Below are 25,070 nucleotides of genomic sequence, written 5' to 3'. Positions count from 1 at the left end.
CTCTTCTCAGCTATGCTTCCAAAACAGTTTAAAATGTATTTAGTTGCTAATAGAAGTATATGAGATGAGGCCTTATTCTACTGTGTTGGAACACCGATCCATCTAGTCCAAATTTGTTTCTATGACTAGCCATGGTTCTCTCTCACTACCATGCTGAATTGCACTTGTAAGCGACCTTTTTCGGAGTGCTGATGTTTAAAAGCAGTTGTAATATGTTCCCTCCTGCCCACACTAGTCTTTCTGGGCCAGCAGTAGTTTCCTGGCAGTCTTCAGAGCCATATCATACAGAGTGCATTGCAATAATCTAATACAAAAGTCACCAAGGCAAGTACAGCAGTGGCAAAGTCCCTCCAACTAAAGAGAAGAAACAGAATAGCTATTCACCTCTCATGGAAGAGGTCACAAAGCCAAGCAAGGTATTTAACATCTCAGCTCCTCCTGACTCTATGCAGATACAACTAATTAGATTGCCATCTAGTGGTTAAACTATATAATGGCATTATCCACTATCCTGAACAAGAGATTTTCCTACCATCAATACCTGTTTTATCTTTAATCGGCTTCAATTTATTGGCCGCCATCCAACTCATCAGTGATATGGAATAAGTCACCTCAGTTGTATGTGACAGAAAGAGGGAAGCAAGTGTGTGACAACCACACATTGATTGCACTGAATGCCATGCCTTCCAAATACCTCTCTTGGTGGCTTCACATAAATGTTGAAAAGGATAGGAAACAGCATAGAACTGTGTAGCGCCCTATGGGAAAATACAGCAGCAGGCTACCACCACCACCTTCTGGAACCTTCTTGAAAAGTAAGAATTCCTCCAACTCCAACTCTGTCAGACAGAGAGGATCAATGGTTACAAAGGCCACAGCAGATTCAACAGTGTTCCCAAAAAGTATATTTCTGAATGGCTCATAATTACCTTCAGTCAAAAGGACCCACAGATGACTCACACGATTGCCATTCTTTAAGAAGGCATTAAGCAACAACCTAATGGCTCTGGTCCCTTTTGGCATAGCAGAATAAATGAACAAATGCAAGGATCAAGAGCCACAATATCCTATTCTTCCCTTCCATTTCACTCACCTACAAATGGTATATTTTTAAAGCAGCAGACTATAAAGATATCACACAGAAGGTTTGAAGCTCAAAGCAGTCTTTGAAGTAAATTCACCTTCACCACCCTTGAAAAGGGCTGTGAGACTGCAGTAAGACTAGCTTTTCAAAGAACTCAACAGGGGGAAGCTCTTCCCTTAATGTTTAGGCAGATGCCTAAATGGTGAACTAAGCTCTTTTGAAGATCTCATCTACACAGGGAATGTTAAACCTCAAAAATAAAAATAAATTTCCTATTGGTTTGATATGCTGAGGCTTCTGATGGCATAAAGCCTAAGGCATGGTAAGCCCCCTTCCTTCTCCCTTAATTTGTCTGCAATGGAAATAAAACACTTGAGACTCATTAGTCTGGTGGGCATGGATAGAAGCTCTCATTTTTCCCAGTGTTGTGGAAAAACTGAAATTCATACATTGGTTGCTACATCTGTTATTAACTCAGCAAAGTCAATACCAGTAACCTTGTTAACTAGAAACGTCTTTGGGCTCATATACCCAAATATCCCTGGTGTAATAGAATCCCACCAATGTCATTTGGTTGTGAAAATACTGATGTCATTTATTACCACTGGTATACCAATAGGTAAACCAGATGGCTAGTAAAACCTGAAACCTTTTCCCTAGCTCGTAGCCTAGAACAGATTGCTGGTTTGGGTAAAGATGACAGAGCTACAGATGCTAATCTTGCACTTGTCTTATATAGTATCTATGTTCTTTAAAAGCCAATTTCTGGCATAAACTTCTTCCATTCACAAAATGTCTCCTGGAATGCTTCTTGGAATGCACGGATTTCCTTTGATAGGTCATCCTTATTCTTAGACAGTCCCATGAATTAACTCCACCTCCCTACAGAGTTAGTTAACTTCAAGCAAGTTGCAAGGGTGACTGGTGGTGTGAAACTCTCACTATTGTTACCAATGGAAGTTATCAGTTGCTGAGTCCAATTCTATATAGGGGTCTCAATCCAGCCAAAGTTAGGGTACATGCAAACTTACTTAAAAACTGTAGTTGCCACAATCTTTTCTACTTATGTTATGAATCCTATTCACAGAATAATGTGCATAGTTCTGGTTGGTGTTCTTCTTCACACAGTGCATACACTATGCACTTAAATGACACAAACTTGTAGTCATGGCCACCCATGTTCAGAGTAAAGCTAGCCTGAGGGATTTGTCTATTTTTCAACAATTCAATAAGTGTGCTTCCAGAGTACCTAAATTCTAGCTCAGTTGGTAGAGCACAAGACTCTCAATCTCAGAGTTGTGAATCTGAGCCCCATGTTGGGCAAATGATTCCTGCATTGCAGGGGGTTGGACTAGATGATCCTTGTGGTCCCTTCCAACTCTACAATTCTCTGATTCTATTTCCTATGCAGCTCTGTATGCAACCAATGGGACAATTTGGTAACAGTAAAGTCTTTTTGCTTTCAGTAGGACTTGGTCATTATGTCTTTATTTAATTTCTATCCTGCCCTTCATCTGAGGATCACAGGTTAGTTTGCAGTATAAGAACACAAAACTACATACCATTATAACAAATAAAAACAATAACCCCCACCATCTTTGGAGCCAATTTAAACTGCCATGTGTTGCACCCTGATCCTTAGAACTAAGCTCTACTTATTCCAATGGGGCTTGCTCACAAGTCTGTACAAGGGGGGAGGGGGAATTCACAAACCTTGTTGCGATAGTGAATAGCTCCCTAGCACTGAATGAGCTGAACACCATTGTTATTTAACTGAATATATTATATTACTTTTTTTGCAGAAAGGCATGGTTCAAACAAGTGTCTCCACTTGGACTAAGTACTGTAAACCTATTTGCCTCTCACTATATGTGCACCACTCTTTCTGAAAAGAGGGTGGAAGACCACACACCTCTCTGGCAAAGAATCTCAACACTGCCTGAAGGTTTGAGCCAAGTGGATTTGTTCCACCATAGACCTGACCCCTTCAATGTTTGCAGGACTGCAAAGCATCGTCCTAAAAAAACAAAAACAAAAAGAACCATGGTTCTCAGTAACATAATTAAGTACCATTTTCTGAAGCTTTCTTTTCTTTTCTTTTGTCTTCATATGAAAATAGAATCCATCCCAGGGCTTGCATAACTTTTGTTCAAGTACATTGCATGATCTGATATCACAGCAAATGCTGGTACCTGCTATTAATTTAAACTAATAGGAAGCAATCCACATCATTCTGATCTGATTTGGCAGTCCCACTAGAAAAGCAATGCTAGGCAATTTCCATTTCAAGTAGGTTTTTCCACTCAAACCTCAGTAGTCAGAGTTCAGCAGACAGCAGGCAAAAGTTAAAATGAAAGATGATGGAGAAAGGATTTCTTGGGACTATTTGAAAATTGAGAGGTTACTAATGTTCAGCAAGCATGCTCCGGGCAGTACCCAGCTTTCTGACCTGGTGACCTGAACTATGTTTGTGCTTATAGTAAAAGCATTCAAGCAGAGAGTTGGGGGATGAAAGTCTCTATGTAGGAGAGCTTCCCACATGCTATTTCCACCTCCACTCCCACCCCGTTTTGCCTCATTTATTAGCGAGTATTACAGAAACAAAGAAAGTTGAACTAAGAACTTTCAAGCTGTTGTTTCTCCTTATAAGCTGAATCCTTACATCTACTAAAAGTGTTACAGTGATGGAGATGGTTTGCCTTTCTGGACAAAAAATATGTATGCCAGATCTCCTGTTCTTCCCTACTTCCCATCCTATGGCTTGATCTTACCCACCAATCTTGCCTGCATGCCTCCACCCCCAATTTCATTCCACAGTTTAGTAGAGATTTACAGTGTAAAAAGAGTCTTGAGAGAGCAAAATTGAAGATCCACCATTCTTCGTCTTCCTACAGTGGCCAACCAGCTACCCACCAGGGCAAGAAAACCTTTCCTCACTGTTGCTCCTCAGCAACTGGCATGCAGAAGTACAGTGCCTTGGGAAATGGAGGTTCAGTATACCAAAGTCTACTCCTTCCTGAGTCCTCTGGTGGAAGTATGGGCCAGCTTCAGAATTCTACTTTTGCTTTCCCCATGGTTCACTTGTGTGCTTTAAATTTACAAAGCAGTTCATTATGAAGTCCATAATCGGCATCTCTTAACGAATCTAGGACTATTCAGATGCTTATGGCTGTGTAGTATGCACATAGCGGGGACTGAACTAGCACCTGATGGCCTATGCACATCAGACATAATACGTCTGTGCATAACCTATGCATATGTAAGCTGTGCATCCATAGACTCCACCTAGGAATAAGGGACCTATGGGGGCGGGGGACCCAGACGTTATGCTGAACATATATACCTGGGAGAAAGTAGGGCCAGTAGGAATAACCCCAATCCCTACTCTGCATACATTCATTTTACACAGTCCACACAGTCCTGATGGGTTCAAAAGAAGGCCCTCTTGCTTAAGAAAGTAAGAAGAGCCTTGCTGACTCAGAGGTCCAACATTCTTTGTAAGAATCCTAACAATACACCTGTCTGCTTATTTTTAACAGAATGCTTTGCTGAGTGAGGTCCAATGGGCTCTGTCACTATACTTCTATGGGTTAGACCTTGCTTCGTGGAAAGGACTTTGGTTAACTGTGCAATTTTTCTAGTTTAGGCTTGTTTTGGGGTTTGTTTTTGCTGTTTTTATTTGTTAAGCAGATCAGATACTATTAATTTGAATTTACATTGTGGGGTACAGAGATTATGTCTGTTTTAGTACTGTTGGTTAGCAGTCTTGAGTCTCCTTGGAGAAACAGGGAGGACAGACAACTCTAAAATAACAAACAAACAAACAAATTGTATTTGATTTCAAAATTAATTTGTATCCTGTATGTTCTCCAGGAACCTCATGGCGGTGTACGTAATACTTATTTTCCCACAACCGCCCTTTGACAGATTGTGATCATGATCAGCCAGTGAGCTTCATGGCTGAATGAGGATTTGAACATGAGTATTTCCACTTGTAATCTTGGCACTACACAACCACTGGCTCTTGATCTCCACTGCCCGCCCCCTTTCAAATCAAAGCTGGTGCTCAAATAGTATGTTGCAATCAGTTGCTTGTTTTCACAACTAGGGCTTCACGTGAGCCAAGAACTTAACAAAACACCACAGTAGCAAGCAACTTCCAAAACTGCAACAGTTTCAACATTTATTTCCCTGACGATGACAGAAGTTGCTTGCTACTGTGGCAATATTTGCATTCTTTGGACTGTTTTCTTCCATCAGTTTTGTTCCACTGGAAGTTGTCAAGCAGAATAACTGGAGGATAACATCTCATAACTGATTCTGTCGCTAGCATTACACAATATTTTTTAGCAGAGTAAAGATAAAGTAGGCCGGGCTCATGGCAAATAGCATTCTACTTTGAAATTTCCTGCTTTGGGGCATAATCCAGAGAAAGTTACATACAGCCTTATAACCTGTTGATTGTGCCACTAAACCCGTCAATTTCTATGGTTCATCTGCATGCCTGGCTTTCTTGGGAATCTACCCTGCAGCACTAATGAAAAACAGTGTAGAGATTCCATGTATGATACTTGTATCATATTTGTCTCTGTGTTAAATGAGGAAACATTTAGTCAAAATCAGCTCTCTTTACAAACCCTTTGAATTCAGTGGGAAAGAGTGGCAGACCAATCCTATGAATGTGTGCGTAGGCTGATTAATATTCTTTTAAATATTTTATTTTAAATATTTTAAATATTTTAAATGTGTTTGTGGGAGGGGTTATTGTTTTGTGGTTTCTGTTTATTTATGCTTTTATCTTGTGAACCGTTCTGAGATCTGTTGATGAAGGGTGGAATATAAATCAATCAATCAATCAATCAAATAAACAAATAAGTCACAATGAGTTCAAAGTAAGTGTACACAGGAGTGTAACTCTGAGAATCTGCGCCACTCTCCTACTGAAATCATAGATAAATGACATTTACAAGTGCTTAATTTTGTCTAAACTGTAACCAGTGTTTTTGACCATTTAATTGGCAATGATATCCCCCATGTCTAACGGAATTACTCTACTGTGATTTAGCAACTATAAAAATGTATTCATTCCCATTGCCTAATAGCAATTCATTTTCAGAATGGGATTAAAGGGGCTCTTGTTGAAAACATGATGTGGCTTTTGTTTTCGCAGGAAATTCCTCATGAAATGTTTTGAAACAGTCACTAACTGTAATATATGATGGTATTCCTGAACCGGGGATCAAGTGTGATCAAAAAGGGCAAAAAAATGTAGCAGATATTACCATTGACAATAACAGCTCCATTGGTTTCTGTTTTTGTTATTAACAGAGCATTTGGCTATGTGTAGTTTATTTTGTCAGGGATGAGGAATCTGAGGGCCTAAATGCTGTTGGACACCAGTTCCCATCTCCTCCAGCCAGCATGGTCATAGTCAGGGATGAGGGAAGTGGCAGTCTGATGATAAGAGCCACATGTGCCCCATTCTGATGTAAGTCATATGTGACAAACACAAACACTGGAACATCTATGCATGCTACCAACACTGAGAAGTAGTGGTTGAAATGGTCTGTTCTAGAAATCTTTTTTTTTTTTTTTTTTGTAATAGGTTTTTAGAAGCTCTGAAGTTAGTGGCTGAGCACCAAAGCACATGGCTTTGATCAGGCCTGCATAAACTGTGCTCAACCAAGCTGAAAACAGCTCACAAGCCGTTTAGTATGGCCTGCCAGGGGCCTGCAGTGCCTTTGGTACCTCCTCCTATACATAGCTGGTGAGGCATATTTGACTTGGTGGGTCACAACTTAATGTAGGTCTTCTGAGCATGCCCCAGATCAACCCAAATACATTCATGTCATGTCTCAGACTCAAAAACCTGACCCCAGTCAAATCAAACATTCGGAACTGCTAACTACTGCTGCTGTCTTTGTCAATTTTTGCCCCTGAACACCAGCTGCCACCTCAGTGTATCTCAAACTCCCCAAGTGTCCCTATTTTCCAGGGACATCCCTGATTTAGATAAGCTGTCCCAGTTTCTGATTTGATCCCAGAATGTCCCACTTTTCCTTAGGATGTCCCTATTTTCACTGGAGAAATGTTGGACAGTACAGAGTTATCCTACCCCCAACCAGTCTGAAGGCAATGCTGTATAAGGAAGTTTTTTAAAAAAATGTTTAATGTTTTATTATGCTTTTATATATGTTGGAAGCTGCCCAGAGTGGCTGGGGAAACCCAGTAAGATGTGTGGGGTATAAATAGTAAAATTATCAACTTCCGGGTCGGCGCCATCGCCGAATGGCGGACTCTCTCCGAGCTCCGGAGGAAGTCTGCTGGGTAGGGGTCGGGTCCTGCCGCGCTGGCGACGCGGGGACCCTCAAAAACCATGGGCGGAGATGCCCATGGACTTGGTGACTCGGCGGGCACCGTTTGCGCCCCCCCGACCCACGAAGGAGCCTTTTTAAAGGCTGCGGAGCGGGTGACGGGGGGTGTGTGTGGTGCTATGAGTCCACTGCTTCCCCTGCCTAGCGAAGCCGCATGCCATTCGGCGGAGAGCAACGACTTCTTCTTTGGAAATTTCGGATTTGGATTAAAAAGAACAACCCGTGAGTAAATTTATTGGATTCAAAAGGAAATCTGATCTATGAATTTGGAGTGAGCGGGGGGGGGGTGCAAAAAGGAAGTCCGCCTCCCCCCTGTTGTAGATGGCTTAACGCAAGGATTTGACAACTAAGATCGAGAGATGAACTTGCTTATTTGAAAAAAAAATTAACTTCACGAAGGGAAATTACAATAATTGCGCTGGAGGAGAAGATTGATTTGCGGGAATTAAAGTGCAACCCCCCGGGAACCGGGAACGATCCGCTATGAGAGCGAAGGGACACAAAAACTTTGACAGCTGTCAAAGCTGTCAAAGCAGGAAAATAAAGAGAGAACTTTGTTACGATGGCTTTGCTGGTTAGATTTGTTACAATTTGGACATAAATTATTGGAAATAAAGGCAACAAGTTATTTGACTTTTGGGTCTGATCTGGAAAGAAATTAAGTTACCATATTCCCTCTAGAGGGAGGCCGGGACATTGCAACAGTAGCAGCAAGTGGAAAAATACTATGAATTTGAGCAGGATTTGTTATCTCTTGGGAAAGCTGCAAAAACGAAGCATTATTTTGTCTACAGAGGTCTCTATACTAAAGGAGACAATGGATTTATCTATTGAAGAAAGGAAGGGACTTGACGTAAGTTTATGTTCCTGAATAACAAAAGCCTCTGTGGAGAACAAGAAGTTTCTGAATAAGTTTCTGAATTAGAAGGTTTTTGCAGCAGAACAGGAAAAAGAAATCTGAAGAATAAGAGCTGGACTAAACTTGAAGTTGGAGCATTTGGGACATCCAGACTTTAAAAGGATCAAGAAACAGAATTTGAGTTATACTCTTAAACATAGAGGTCTGGATGGAAGAAGAATGATCTTTTCTGAGAGTTTCTCCGAGATTGGACTTTCTGAAATTAAAAGCTATCAAAAGACGGCAAAGTGGAACTGAGACATGGGCGTGGATTCACCAGGCTGGCAGTAGACGATGGATGAACTCTGGGGATTGGAGCTGGGGAATGGGGGGGGGGATTTGGAACCCAAAGGCTGTAAAATTACATATTTTTTCTTTCTTTCTTTCTTTCTTTCTTTCTTTCTTTCTTTCTTTCTTGTTGGTTTGAAAATAGGGGAATTCGTGGAAGGGAACTGGGGTCGACCTTAGGGAAGTATATAAAATATAAGGAGAAATGGTTAAATAAGATAAATAAGATAAATCAATTTGGAATAAATGGGTTATTTAAAATTACAATAAGGCTCTAAAATTTGGGGTAAGAACTTGTGGAATTAATTTAAGGGAAATGGAACACAACAGGGGGAGGGGGGGGGAGTCCGGGAAAGATGTTAATGATTTTAAGTGTAAACTATATTTTTCTCTTCTTTCTATCTTTCCTTTTTATTCTGGAAAATTTAATAAATATTATTTAAAAAATAATAATAAATAAATAGTAAAATTATCATTATGGAAAGGGACGTCCCTGTTTTCATCTGAGAAATGTTGGAAGATATGGTATCTGCTTCTTCCTTTGCTACTGATTGATGCCATTTTTATTTTTATGTAGCAAAAGAGGCTTATATACAAGCTTTAGTCTCCCACTTAAGTCCCACTGGGGCTTGTAAGTGCTTCGTCATGACCGGATTAGGATCAATACTTCCCCAGCTGCTGGAAACCCAAAGCTCAATCAAAATACTGCCATACACACAAGTCTACTCAAATGTAAAGACAAACATGCTAGCCTGAAGCTCGCCAACATCTTTGTTGCCCCCTCTGAGAGGGTAACCACAAAGAACGGCCCAAAGCTTTTTCCAGGAAGAGTGGAGCTTGAATTCTGGGCTCATGGTTCCAGGCAATCTCTAGTGGTGATGCAGCTTAAAGAGAGTTTGTGATGACTAACTCAGAGTGACTCATATGCAGATTGCTTTTGTGGCTCAGCTTTCAAGTACTGTAATGGGCCACAGCCAAGATACTGGCTGGAAAATAAGCCAGTGCTCTGCTGCTTATTGATAGGGATTCTGCTGTACTTCCTCGCCCTTCTCTCTACCCTTTGTGCTGAAACCAGCTCTATATTTACTTCTTCATTTGTAAGCTGTGTTTCCCAAAACATGATCACTGTTTGTTTCACCCTCTCACCCAGGCAGAAGTACCATTAGGGTAGCCCATGAGGTACCCTCCACATATTGTTGGGCTATAACTCTCACAATACTTGATCGTTGGCCATGCTGGCTGGCTGAAACGAATGCAAGATGAAGCTCAACAAAAGCTAGAGGGCACCACAATAGCTACCCCTATAGGCATAATTACTTTGCCCACCCACACCCTCATAATTATGCCCCGCTGACATACTGGATCTTCCTAGCTGTAGCCATCACATTTCCAGCAGGGATGGAAACAAAGCAAATATACTACACACACACACACACACACACACACTTGATCTAACCCAAAAGGCCTGTATGTTGCCATTAAACATGCAGCTGTAGCGGAAAACAGCTGCATGTTTAATGGCAAAAGCAAAACAGACACTTGGGAATAGCATGTACGACAAAGGTACAAGGACAATAGGTGGTACCAGCATCAGTGAATGGGCTGTTGAATTATTATTCTGTAGACAAAAATATAAAATGGAGAGAATGCAATGAGAGTTCTGCCAAATGGCACCGCTAAAGAAGGCAAAGAATGAATATGGTAATTGTTCAAAAACTCACTTATAGGAGAGCAAAGATACCACGACAACTTGGCCCAAGTAATCACATGAAACAATATATCCAGAAGGTACTGGGCCCACGGAGAGTTCTGATACAATCAATTAAATGTGGTCAAACCAAACACACTGAAGGTATAGTCCCATTGGAACTGTGGGAAACAAATCCCATGTGAGAAAGAGCTAGTGTCCACCCTTCCACCTCGGATGCATCTCCGTTCTCTTCAAGAGACACACCCAGCCGTTCACCACGGCTCAGCTAATCATTGCGACACAGACGGAGATGTGCACCAGCATCACAATGCATACAGAAAGGTGCTTATGCTGGTATATAAATTCAATAAATGACGAAGAAGATGAAGATGAAGATGAAGAAGAAGAAGAAAGGAATCCAAGAGAATATAAATCACCTATCTAAAATAGCCTGCCTCTTAGCCTAAGGCTATGCAACAAATGTGGAATGTTATCTGTTTTTTAAGTACATGTGTTCCTAGACCTATGAACATTGAGCACCTAGGCTACTCCTGATTTTTGCCAAGGGAACATTACAACTAAGATAGCCTAGCCTAGCCCACCCTTCACCAACCTGGTGCCCTTCAGATGTTTTGGACCACAACTACCATTAGGCAGCACAAAACATCTGGAGGGCAATAAGTTGGTAGAGGCTGGGTTAGACTGTTAACTTATGGCTAACATACTGTAGCTGTATGAAAGATCCTACCAAAACTCTGATTGGCAGAAAATAAAAGTTCAAGCACAATTAATATCTAATGCCATAGAACACTTAAGACAATGTTCTTGCAGAGGACGCAAAATAAAGAGGACTATATATGAGGAGGGACCAAGAAACCAAGAAACTAGTAATTACTGGAAAACTGCAAGGAATAATGAATCCACCGTCAATGAGCAAATGCACTGTGTTTTTTTATCTTAGACATCTGCAAGACAGAATAAGATTGTGTTGAACTGAATAGTTCCCCAGCGTGCAATACATTGTAGGCTGTTCCAGCTTCAGTTGGAACAATGTTATGCTAAAGGAAAAGTATGCTTTCGAATTCAAGTCTCCACACTTTCATGTAATGTTTGAATATATTCTTCTACAATAAATAAACTGAATATATTAATATAAATAAATTGGATTGTGTACTTTTCAAAAATGTCCCTCCTAAGAGTCTTAGAAACCTTTTCTTCTTTAGAGATTTCGGATTCTAGATGTCACCCAAATATTACATAACATATAACTATCAGGGTTAATTTACCAATCTTTTTTTCCCCCCCAGCTTGAAAGATGGCCAGGGGATTTTTAGAAGATTCAAAGCCCTTCCTTTTCACCCTTTTCAAGCCTTTTTCACTGATTGTTTTGGTAGAAGCAATCATCTAGTTTCCAATGGCTGCAAGCCATTTTTCTGCCCACAAGATGCTGGAGTGAGGACATTGCCCTCACTCCACAGTGGCTCTACAACCGTGATATGTAGCCAAGAGCCTGGCTCAGCTGTGATGCTAAATGTTATACTAAATGGATATAGAATCTGCTTCTATTTTCAACTAATTGCAGCTTGTCCTTTTTTGTCCAAGCTTGGAACTGTGGTTAACTTTAACTATGCTGCTACTCATGATCCACAGGAATACTCACCACTGAGAATAGGTGTTTGTCCAAGCAAGGCCAGGCCAGGGTGAAGAGCCAGAACTCTGGAGGAAGATCAAGGTGTAGGAATCCTCTTTTCACTTTCATCTGGCTTTCATCTCACTTTCATTATTAGTACCTACTTGGACTGAAGCTAATTTACCCTGTAGTCCTATACATGTTTATTCAAAAATAAGGCCTGCAAGATCCAAAGGGACACTCCCAGGTAAACAGGCATGACTGCAGTCCAAGGCCGCAATCCTACACACACCTACCTGTGTAGGTTCAGTCCCACTGAACTCAGCAAGGCTTTTTGAGTAGAAATGCACAGGATTGTGAAGTCAGCCCCTTTTAAATGAATGGGGTGGACATCCAGAAACTAGTTAAATCTACTTACTTGAACATAGTTTTGTCCCATATAAATCAGTATGATATCAGCTTCAGTTCAAGTGCTCAGTTGTGTCTGATTTATGGAATGCAGCCAAAATATCTTCATTTTTCTTTATACTGAATCCCTGCTTGCTCATCTGTCTCTGGCTCTTAGTAACTCTTTAACAGCTGAACTTGGCACTGAATCTACTTTAACTTCACTTTTGCCAATATGAATAACAGAATTGAATCAAATATTGTTAAACTCCAGAGTTCTGACAACCCAAAAATCAGTTATCAGAACGCACACTGTGTCTTCCAGGCAGAAATAATATTCCAAAATACCCCAACACATTATTGGCTAACGAAAAGGTCTCTCACTGTCTTATTCACTAATAAGACAATGGATCAATGTTTGTTATTCTCAGATTCACTTGCCCAAACCAGTAATGTGATTCAAATACCACTCTGTAAATGGGTACTAAGATTGCAGTATAGGAGAAATATTCGCATTTTGAACCTGCTTCCAAAAAAGCTTTTGAAAAAAATGTTAATTTGAGTTCAGACTTGTAGTGCAGGTTTTGGGGACATGCAGGCTATAAAGAACAGTGAGAGGTTTGAGATCATACTCCTCAAAACATCTCACATATGTTTTCCCTTTCTAAAGCCTCTTTATTGGCTATGTGAAGTTCTCCCTGCTAGTACCTCCAGGGTCCTTAATCTGTCAACACTGGAGATGCTACAGCTCTGTAAAATGTTGGATTTCACCCTGAGTAATGCACAATTAAGAGAATCAGTTTTCTAAGGATACGGTGCTTTCTTAACTGAATAAGTCGTCTATCCAGACCACTAATGGCAAACGTTCTCCAAGATATTTCCCAGTCCCTGCTGAGATCATTTAACTGGAAATGCCCTGAACTGAACCTGGGAACCTTATGTGGACAAAGCATGTGTCCTACCATTGAGCTTGGGTCCTCTTGGGAAACATGTCAAATATTATGGGTACAGCTCTACAGTAGCATGGATGGGGATGGGATGGGGATTCTTAACACGATGGGCTCAGCCTGACAGAAAGTCCCACAACTCACAAGCAACACCAACAGGCAAAGCACTGAAGTCACACTCGCTTCATGTGGAAGCCGCTACCCGTAATTTCTGGTGTATGTACCAGCTTCCAGAGCATGTGAAGTGGGACAAGAACAAATATGCTGGTATGTGTAATAACAGGACAGTATCCCAATGTGTGCAAAGCAGTGACGTTGCTCCCGATAAAAATAATAATAATGAATTAAACAGAAATGTACAGAAAATAATCTAGCTACCCTAAATGTTATGATGGAGGGGAGTTGCATAAGACCTTGTTGGCTCACTATTATTCCTTTGTCCCATCTTTGGATGCTCTGAGCCAGTAAGAGCCCACCACCCACTAATACAGTGGAATGGTCTTCCTCAGACAGGTGCTGGGCTAAGTGTAATGCCAGGGATATGCCCAAGAATAACGTAAGAAGCGGAACAGGGATCCCCACAAACTTCCCTTAGGTTATCATTACAGACACCTGAGAACTCTTGTGACAGTTTAGAAGCAAACATTTGCCTTTATCATATTGAGGCACTCCAGCCCAGATGAGAACCTACTACTGTCACTCAGGTGTTTTCTGACACAGCCCTGAGTAGTTTACTAGTTAAAGCTTCATGTTCTACATTTCATATCCTGATGAATGCTTTGTCTCTACACAGTCCTCTTGAGGTACAGCAAGAGGTATAAATATAATTCAAATTTGGCAGCTGCAGAAAATTATACCTCTGCTTCAGGAATAAACAGGGGGCAATATATCAAGCCCTACTATACCAGAACTGAAAGTGCTAGTCATGCCCAGTAGCTTTTAACATAAATTTGCAGCAGTAAACATTGAAAGCTTAAGGCTGATTTAAACATGACAACCACCATGTAGGGACCCACTGAAAAGCACTTCAGTATAGGTATCCTCTGCTGCTGATTTCACATTTGGAAGGGTCTTACCTTGGTGGTTTTTTGAGTGTTTTATCCCCAGAGACTCACCATAGGTTGCTCTCTAATTTACCAATTTGGAGTAAGAAGTTTAAACAGGTTGTGACTGGTCAACTCCAGGTTCTGTTGAATATCTAGATCTTTACTGGCTCAGTTTTTACCCTGGCTTATGGTGCTGTCCCAATACACTTGGCTGCCTGAAGCAGAGCCCAAATGATGTCTGCACCCCTGCTAAGCCCAACACTTTAAAATGTGGCTGCACCATTAGGTACCAGTTCCTGCCTTCATCAGTCTCTCTTCATAGTGCTCCCTGAAGCAGGTTGCTTCACCTTGCTGAATTTGCAGGGCTGCCCTTGTTGGTTTAGGGAATGAAATTGTATTGGTCTAACTTTGGTTGGCATGCATACTTATGGTACGACAAGGTAAAGGTTCATAGAAACTTTAAAAACCATATTGTCAGGAAAGCACTCTACAATGTATGGAATCGATATAAAGATTTGTTGGAGAGTAAAACCCCCAGGTGGTTGTCACCAATGGAAGCTAAGGCGGTAAAAAGACTGAACATGGATTCAGACTGGCCAAAATATTGTGAAATTATAGAATATGATGGTGAAAAGTTGAAACTACAGAGTTTTGAGAAATTAAAACCTAAAGTCCGAGATTGGTTACATTATTACCAGATTAATGAGACCTTTAAGCAGGACAGGAAACTAGGATTCCAGAAGGAGAGGTCAAAGCTAGAAACAGAATTGTTAGAACCCAATACTAAGAATTTGTCTAGAATGTATAATCTGCTGCTAAAATGGAACACACAGGATGAAACGGTCAAATCAGCTATGATTAAGTGGGCACAAGATATTGGCCATGATATTATGTTTGCTGACTGGGAGCAGTTATGGACCACAGGTATTAAATTCACGGCATGTAGTGCCTTAAAAGAGAATATAATGAAAATGATCTATAGGTGGTACATGACCCCAGTCAAGCTTGCAAAGATATATCATTTGCCCAATAACAACTGTTGGAAGTGTAATGAATGCGAAGGAACTTTTTATCATCTTTGGTGGACCTGCCCGAAGATTAAGGCCTACTGGGAAATGATCTATAATGAAATTAAGAAAATCCTTAAGTGGACATTTGCAAAGAAACCGGAGGCTTTTCTCTTGGGCATGGTAGGCCAAATGATTCCAAAGAAAGATAGAACATTTTTTATGTACGCAACAACAGCAGCAAGAATTCTTTTGGCAAAGTATTGGAAGACTAAAGAACTACCTACTCTGGAAGAATGGCAGACCAAGGTGACTGAATTTATGGGACTGGCAGAGATGACCGGCAGAATTCGTGACCAGAGGAGAGAGACAGTGGAAGAGGACTGGAAAAAATTTAAAATTTATCTTAAAAATTGTTGTAAAATTTCGGAATGTTAAGATGTCAAGGGATTTGATATAAAGAATTACAGCTGTAAAAATTTAAGCTTAAGAAAATTTTAAAGAGAATTAAATATAAAAATGGATGAAGGATTGCTAAAAAATTTTAAAACAAGGATGCAGTGAAGGGGAGGTATGGGGAAGTCGTGTTATGTTTGTTTGTTTTTTGTTTATGTTGTAAAATTAATAAAAATTATTTAAAAAAAAAAAAGAAATTGTATTGGTCATCGTAACCGACAACTTACCCTAGGAATAGTCAACTAGGTAGTCTTCGTGACCCCATGAATTCACCTTTTCAAAACATTGAATATTGTATCCTTCTGGTCTGCCTTGGTGGGTTGGCAGCTAGAGGAACCACTCTCACTTGGTTCCACTCCTACCCGCAATTTAAGCTTCAAATGTGGTACTATGAGACTATGGGTCATCAAAGTTTTATCTTCCCTGCTTTTGAAAATCTACTTTTGACACTACTTGGTGAAGTCAGTCTGCTGATGATAGATAGCTCTGTTTCTCATCTTCATCCAATTCAGATGTGGCAGTGACCTTGGCCTGAGTGGGATGAGAGACATCATTTGCTCTTCTGCTTCAGGCAGTAATATATCTTGGGCCAGCCCTGACAATGTGATGCACAGCCTACCATTTCACATACAGCAGCAACTAAGCTTTATTTTGAACCATTTATGAGATACTGTAGGAAAATTACATTTAATTACAATTAATATACCATTAAACAAAAGAATCAGCTTCTTTGCTTGCAAATTTGCGGAGCATGGGCTACCGCAGTTCAAGCAGAACATACAGCAGGCAGAGGGAGCAGGAGGGAGGGACTCTGGCTCTCGTCCTCCTTGTTATTGAAATAGGCATGTTACAAGCGTGTCCATTTTCATCTGTGAAATGCTGGAGGATATGCCACTGTGTTCCTTTCACCCAGTTATTTACACATGTGCTGTGTCATTTTCTCTTTCTCTGCCAGATGTTATTCTCCACTTTCGTCAGTCAGACTGGGGCCAATCATTCCTCAGATCTCCACTCGAGTCAGTCAGCTCTTGGTTACCATCCTCTCCATTTCCCCAGCTGTTAGTTTTCACATCAAAGCCCCAGTGTTGCCCCTAGTAACCTGCTAGGGCTCAAATTCTCCTTCCCTACATGCTCAAAATGTAAAATTGGCTCACAGAACCATTTACAGTCAGGCTCGAAACCTCGTGAATGAACTCTGCAAAGTTTTCATACCAACCTGGTTCACACATAACACTAAACCATTGGTTTAGTGTTATGTGTGAGCTCGTCCATTAGCTTCGCTATTATTTGTTTGCTTTCAACAAACCACTGTACTAAACCATGGTTTGTTGTTGCCACATGAACCTTGGCTTGTTTTAACTATTGCTTGGTGTTATATGTGAACCCAGACCGCTTCCTTAACTGTGGCTTGTTTAACTACCACACTCCAGATTCTCCTTAGCTATAAAGACCAGCTATATCAGCTAGAAAACAAAACAAACACTGAAGAAACAAGCCATGATTTTCTGAAAGCCTTTGTGACAACTCATAGCTGAACAAGCCGTGACTTAGTATTATGTGCAAACTAGGCTACTGTCTTATTCCTCAGGTGGAAAAGCCACCTAATTAGGCACACTGAGATAATTGCCCTCAAGCTCAGTCATGCTACTGTGCCTCTCCTATACCCTTCGATTTCCTTCTTCTCACCTGGGACCAACTTATAAAGTGAGAGGTACCCTATAATGGTGTCATCATGGCTCTTCTTCTAGCAAACAAAGTAGATACTGGAGTTAAGCCCTCTAGGGTCAAATTAGAAATCACAATAAATACTTGGTTAGCACTCACTCTTGGATGTGTGTGTGGGTTTTTAAGGCAGATGAGGAGGGGTTATTTTTGTCCCTTTTCTTCCCTGCAGCAAAAATATCCACATATGTTACTAGCCCCAGAGGAAAGCTCTGCTTGGTGTCAATGGAGGAACAATTTTCAGTAGAACCTCAGTAGGAAAGGAAAAGGTTAAATCTCACTCTTCCCCGCCCCCTGCTACATTCCCAATAAGCACTGTCATCACATGTTCCATTTTTAAAACAGTGCAAGCATGATTGCTACCGCCACATTTGGCATCATGTCTAGTTTGGACCTTACTTTGCAGCCCTGCTTTTGATAACATGGATCATGTCCCTAATCTATAACATCACTTTTATATTGAGGCATTCCAACTGAACCAGCTCAATTTGATTGTAAAACTATTTGTGTAACAGAATGGAAAAATTAGACCCCCATGATCTTAGTCAGTAACCAACCAACACAAAAGTAAATAAACCAAGTAACTTGACTGTACTAGCAACTGAACAAATGATGTATGTTTTCAATTTGGTCTCAATAGAAGAAAAACTTGTGGTGACTCCCATCTTTAAAGCATTAATTGTTCTAAATACTACTGACACATATCTGATGCTAATTAAAAAAGAGTAAATGAGGAAGGTATGGGGCTAGATGGAAAGAATTCTTTCTTTTCAGCTGTATGTCATCAGAAAAACTGAACGTGGAATCAATGTTCAAGGTTTCTGTTCCACACACCCCCCCCAAAAAAAAAACATGAATTGCTTTATTCTATAATGTATGGTGCAGAAGCATGGAAGCAATTTTGAAAGAAGACCTGGAGAACTGCTGCATTGGTTTTTGTAACAATCAAAGGTAGCAAATAGTGGTTGGTAAATGAACAAGGTAAGGGGGGAACAATTTGCTTCCCTCTGCCCACTGACCCTCTCCAAAACCTTGGAAGATGGTAGAGCATTTTGAGGGAACCTCAACACGTTGTCCTCTTCTACTGCCTTCTCAATATTTACTAAGAGAGGAGAAACAGAAAGAAGGAAAACCTCTGCCCTACCAGTTCAAGCATATGGGGGGGGGTGGTTTAGGGAACAACTGGCTCTGTGCTGGATTTAAGTCCAGGGGATCTGCCCCTCAAGCTATATCAGAAGCACTGCAGATCCTGGCCCTAGAACTGAGCTTTAAAAAATAGTTGTAAGGTGACAGAGGAGGTAATAATAATAATAATAATAATAATAATAATAATAATAATATATTATTATTTCTACCCCACCCATCTGGCTGGCTTTCCCCAGCCACTCTGGGCGGCTTCCAACAAAAGATTAAAATACATTGATTCATCAAATATTAAAAGCTTCCCTAAACAGGGCTGCCGTCAGATGTCTTCTAAAAGTCCAATAGTTGTTTACTTCTTTGACATCTGATGGGAGGGCGTTCCACAGGGAGGGCGCCACTACTGAGAAGGCCCTCTGCCTGGTTCCCTGTAACTTGGCTTCTCGCAGTGAGGGAACCGCCAGAAGGCCCTCGGAGCTGGACCTCAGTGTCCGGGCAGAACGATGGGGGTGGAGACACTTCTTGAGGTATACTGGGACGAGGCCGTTTAGGGCTTTAAAGGTCAGCACCAACACTTTGAATTGTGCCCGGAAACGTACTGGGAGCCAATGTAGGTCTTTCAGGACCGGTGTTATGTGGTTTCGGCGGCCACTCCCACTCACCAGTCTAGCTGCAACATTCTGGATTAGTTGTAGTTTCCGGGTCACCTTCAAAGGTAGCCCCACGCAGAGCGCATTGCAGTAGTCCAAGCAGGAGATAACCAGAGCATGCACCACTCTGGCAAGAGAGTCCACGGGCAGGTAGGGTCTCAGCCTGCATACCAGATGGAGCTGGTAGCTGCCCGGGACACAGAATTGACCTGCGCCTCCATGGACAGCTTTGAGTCCAAAATGACTCCCAGGCTGCGCATCTGGTCCTACAGAGGCACAGTTACCCCATTCAGGACCAGGGAGTCCGCCACAGCCGCCCACCCCCTGTCCCCCAGAAACAGTACTTCTGTCTTGTCAGAATTCCAGCTCAATCTGTTAGCCGCCATCCATCCTCCAACTGCCTCCAGACACTCACACAGGACCTTCACCGCCTTCACTGGTTCTGATTTAAAAGAGAGGTAGAGCTGGGTATCATCTGCATATTGATGAACACCCAGCCCAAACCTCCTGATGATCTCTCCCAGCAGCTTCATGTAGATGTTAAAAAGCATGGGGGAGAGGATGGAACCCTGAGGCACCCCACAAGTGAGAGCCCAGGGGTCTGAACACTCATCCCCCACCACCACTTTCTAAACACGGCCCAGGAGGAAAGAGCGGAACCACTGTATAACAGTGCCCTCAGCTCCCAGCCCTAGATAGTACAGAAGGATGTCATGGTTGATGGTATCAAAGACCGCTGAGAGATCCAGGAGAACTGGGAAACAGGCATGCCTGGAGTTGTTCAGCAACCACTCAGTCAATCACCTTGCCCAAGAATGGAAGATTTGAGGCTGGGTGATAGTTGGCCATATTGGCCAGGTCTAAAGATGGTTTTTAAAGAAGCAGTTTAATAACTGCCTCTTTCAGCGGGTCTGGGAAAGCTCCCTCACAGAGAATCCACGGAGCCCATCGCCCAGCTCTTCCCGGCTCGCTTTTATGAGCCAGGATGGGCAAGGATCAAGGAGACAGGTGGTCGGTTTCACTTGTCCAAGCAGCCTGTCCACATCCTCGGAAGTAACAGTTCCCCTTTTTCCATTTAGCTTGAAATTCAGTAGAACTGGGACTTCAGTTTCATCATTTAGAAGTATTAAACAAGGACTAGACAAGGGCAGATGATGCCCACTGAACTTAAATGTTTTCAGCCTACCAACTCTGTATTCTTAGGAAACAAGTATTACAGCAAGAATGGAAGATGAAGCATATAAGGTAACAAAGAGACACAAAGCATTTGCCTGGGAAAAAGCTTGTAACAAAAGGCATTATTTTTCAGTCACACATCTTCATAGCTATTTTATTACATTAACTTGAAGTGTTCAGTTTATACCAACTAAGTGCTGCTGCTGAGCATCATACGATGCACTGGCTAATTTAATCTGGATGATATTTCTGAAACACCTACTATGGGATATGGCTGTGGGGGATATGAGAAACTGCCACTCCACTTGAGGGGTGTGTGGGTGGGTGGGTGTCAGAGAGAGGGGGGGAAGAGAGGGGGGAGGGGGGAGAAAAAGAGAGAGAGAGAAATTCACAAATTACAAGATGCAGCAGAAAGTAGGTGCACAAATTACTAATGGTTTCACTGTTTGTATGGATAGTTTAACATTCAAAGGGGATACGTACTGTACTTGAACATCTACTCTCACAGTGAGATGCAAAGGTTCCAAAAACATTTTTAAATTCATGGATTTGACCACAGGTAAAATGAATGAGCTAATTATTCAAAGCATGAGAAATGGAAACACAAGTCACTCATTCATCTGCTTTTCACCACCTTGTAATATAAAAAATCATTCTCAACACACATACCTCTGTTGAGAAGAGTAGTGGCTACAGAAAAGGATGTACTCATGCAACCATGTTTGATGAGTTTATGATGTGATAGGCTAGTTACTAGACAATTCTGTCTCTAATAATGAACCAAGATTGTGAGTGCAGACACATATGTAACTGAAAAAAGGCAGGCTTGGGGTAGTCTCAAATTTTGGAGAACTACAAAAAATCTTTTTTTAAAAAATTAAAAGGCATGCTGAATATACATTGGAAAAGAAAACCAGAAAAGCGGGGTATTCTGGAAGGGAACACAGCTGGCTGGCTTGAGCCCTGAACTACTTTTAATTACAATTTCCAACTTTGTACATTGTACATGTTGCAAAACTGGCACTAAATCATTTGTGCCATGTATAAATAGGACTTAACATAAGATCCCAGCAGAGGTCTGGAACCTGCTTTCTATGTGAAGAGGGTGGATTTCCGGAACATGATTAATGGCAAGGAAGAAAATAACTTTAAGGATGTGCAGCATGCCACATTAGGGACTAAGGAGAATGTCTTCACATTCCAAGGACCTGTGTTATTTTGCAGAGCACTTTGCTTCAAACTTGAAGTAGATGAACTGCCTGATCAAAGCAGAATTAAGATAAACTTTGCTGCATCTGAGTTGCTATACAGATCTGATCCAAAGTCATTCAAACAAGAAAAATCTAGCTCAAATTTGTAGAGCTAGGCTGTTCACTCTTTGAAAAGCATAGAAATGTGCAGCACAAGCACCTTCATGTTTTTGCTTTTTGCATGATTTATGACTATTATTGGAATGGATGCAAATATTAATCTACTCTGGCTTCCGTTGATTTTATTGTAAACATAAATTGAGTAGTTGGGATTGAAATGCATACATATAGGCCAGAGGGGTTGAAGTGAAATGTCAAATAACGTTAACAGAGAAGAACTCAACATTTTGAATCCCTCACATGGAAAGCCCTGCATATATGAAGCAAAATGTACTTTGAGCAAGTATACTTTTCCCTCTTTTTCACATTTGCAAATTGAAATTAATAATATTTGCCCAGTATTAGCATTGAGTAGCATTAACTAGTAAGCAAATGTATTCATACTCAGCCCTACAGTCACAATGGAGGAGGTTGGGTCATCTCTGTGTTTACTCAGTTTACTCACTTTGTTTACAGCCCATGTTTTTCTACCTTGATAAAAATCTATACATTCTTTTTTAAAATGTATCTCTTTGTTGTATTTTTAATGATGTTTACAACAAACAAGGAAAACCAATTTTTTAAAAACAGGGAAAACAGTGGAAGAGGGAAGAATGGGAAGAGTGGCTAGGGCTCTGGAGGCCAGAAGGGGCTCACATTGAGTACTATATACAAAGCATCAAGATTATTGGCCATCACAGAGGTTATGGATACATGCTTGTGTGTGCTCCCCAGATATCTGCATATGATTATCTCCCCAGATATCTGCATAGAAAGGGTCTTCAGTATGCTGCACACTCGCAAAAGGATAGGAATGTCAGACCCCTTGTCAAAGCAAGATCCTGTCTTGGAGGACACTTATTTTCTCTACAAAAAAAGAAGTGTGTAACAAGCCAACATGCCATCTTCTATGGCAATCCAAGAAGTCCCAAAATGTCATTTATGAATATTATTTCAATACTACATTTATGCCAGAAAGCCTTGGGGATGTTTAAAGGTTAATCATCTGGATACAAACCTATATCTATTTATTTGTAACCCCAATTGCTTATTTAGGCTCACATGAGAATGTTAATTCTTTTGGTTTAGTCTTCTAAATCAATCTTAGAAATCCTCTTCTCCCCTATCATGACTAGGCTTTGCTATTCTTATGTAATGCAACACCAAAAATACTTAAAATAGTTAGAAATATTGAAAGCAAAGCCAAGAGAGAAAGACTACTTGACGTTGGAGGAAGTCCATTTGGACATACTTGCACTTCAGCTAGAAGGTCAGAACAGCTGGTTCCAAAAGTCTCTTTACAAAAGAAACTAGTCATGCCTAAAAAAAGCAAAGCAAATCTTCCCTCAGAGTTGGAGATCACATTGCTTTGATTGGGTATTAGTTTTCCATGCACATGACTGTAACAAAGTGAAACTGTAAAAAAAAGCAGATTGACTTTACTTGATGGTGGAGGGTAGGAAGTAGAAACTATCAAGTTGGACGGCTAGAAAATGGATATAAAGGGAAGTTAAATGTGCTGGAACCAATTTCAACCTACCATATTGGCCCGAATATAAGCTGCACCCAAATATAAGCCACACCTTTAAAATTTGGGGGGGGGGGTTAAGAAAAAAAAACAATATCCGAACAATATCCACTCCCTTAAAATTCCGCAGGCACTCAAACCCGTTCCATTTTACTGTATGTCTGTTTCAGCAGTGATATCATAAAAGCCCATTTTTGTAAGGTCGCGGATTTAAGCCACACTTTAACTTTTCACAGTCAGAATTTGGAAAAAAAGTGAGGCTTATATTCAGGCCAATATGGTATACTGTACTTGAAAATCAGGAGACAAAATTTTACATAGGTGTAAGTCAGGAAAGAAGTGGTTTGGTTTTCAAATAAAGGAAGAAAGGGACAAAGGTGAGCTGTTACTAGTATTAAAAGCAACCTTAATCTCAATATTACAGAAATTATGTAACATGTACAATTGTTAAGAACCAAGAAGTCAGAAGGAAAGCCACCTAGTGTGGTCAGGGGCAAAATAACGCAAGAGGGTTTCTACCTACAGGCAAAGACGGTCCAACTGATAAGCAATCTTGCAAGCACACACAGCACCAAACCTGGAAGTGACCTTAAAATTCCACAGAAAGATGCAGGGCAGAACAGGGGTTGGGTTGGGTGGGGCAGAATGCTTTACGCAGACCCCACCAATGCATGTGGGGGTCCCCAACATGACTTACATGCAAAACGAAGATTGCCAGTATTTAATAGCTGTGTAGATGAGGCAAATTCAGCTGGTGCAGGATGTCATGCAAGCTACATCTACTGAAATTCCCTCTTCTATACAACTATTCAATGTATAGGAGACCTTGTCCTCTTTTTCATCTGCCCACCCTAAGTTCCTCTACCTCTACATCAATAAGCCATGACGGATGCTCAGTCAGTCTGCTCCCTCCAGAAGAAAGTGGTACTCAAGCCAAAGGTGGCATTTTTGGAAATATTGCAAATGTTTTACAGCAGGAGTCAGGGGTCAAGGAGGTAATTTATGGCTACTTCAATATATTTTGCCATTCTGAATAACATTCATTGCCCACTAAGCATGCTACGTTCTCACTGCTCTGTTTTTGGGCAGTTTCTCTCCTACAAGTTTCTTCCCCCCCCAAAAAAAATGTGTTCTTGAAATATAGGGGTTCCCATAAGCTTGCTGATACTGTACTTCCCCTCCTGTACATAAATGGTTTTGCTTTGTCTACATAAGGACTGACATTCAGAAATGTGAATTTTGTGTTTGTTCAGTCAGATATACTAACATATTTATTGCTAAAATTGGTTTGCTGTCTTGAAGGAGTACTCATTAATGGTGAATCCCATAAAATAGTAACTATATCTGCCACTGCCATAACCACATTGCGGCTGTCTTGACGGAAGCCTAGACTGTTGTCAGTGAATCTAATCATAACAAATATAGTTTGCTTCCAGGGCCTGTTTGACTAACATTTTTTCCAGGGCAAGAGGAGGAATTCCATTCAGATGTGTTTATCATAGTGGCAGTGTGGGTGAGGTGCATGACTGAACCCAGTGCCTGCATGACACCAGAAATAAATTAACTGTTTCCAAAGAAAGAATGTGTTTGCAAGGTACAGGGTGAAAACTGGCCAATGATTTATAGCTTATGTGGCATCTATTCACTAGAGTCACATTACAGAATGATTTATCATTATACAAGTGTATTGCTCTTCTG

General features: G+C 41.0%; 1 protein-coding gene across 15 annotated transcripts in view; it reads right to left on the bottom strand.

Annotated features, from left to right (window-relative positions):
- KALRN (kalirin RhoGEF kinase) overlaps positions 1-25,070 on the bottom strand; it is a 510,268-nt gene that overhangs the window by 426,824 nt on the left and 58,374 nt on the right. The window lies entirely within an intron of this gene.

This window comes from Podarcis erhardii (assembly GCF_964252035.2).
Source record: "Podarcis erhardii genome assembly, chromosome: 1".
Classification (NCBI taxonomy): domain Eukaryota; kingdom Metazoa; phylum Chordata; class Lepidosauria; order Squamata; family Lacertidae; genus Podarcis; species Podarcis erhardii.
Note: the sequence above shows the minus strand (reverse complement) of the source record. Positions and strands in the feature narration are given on the sequence as shown.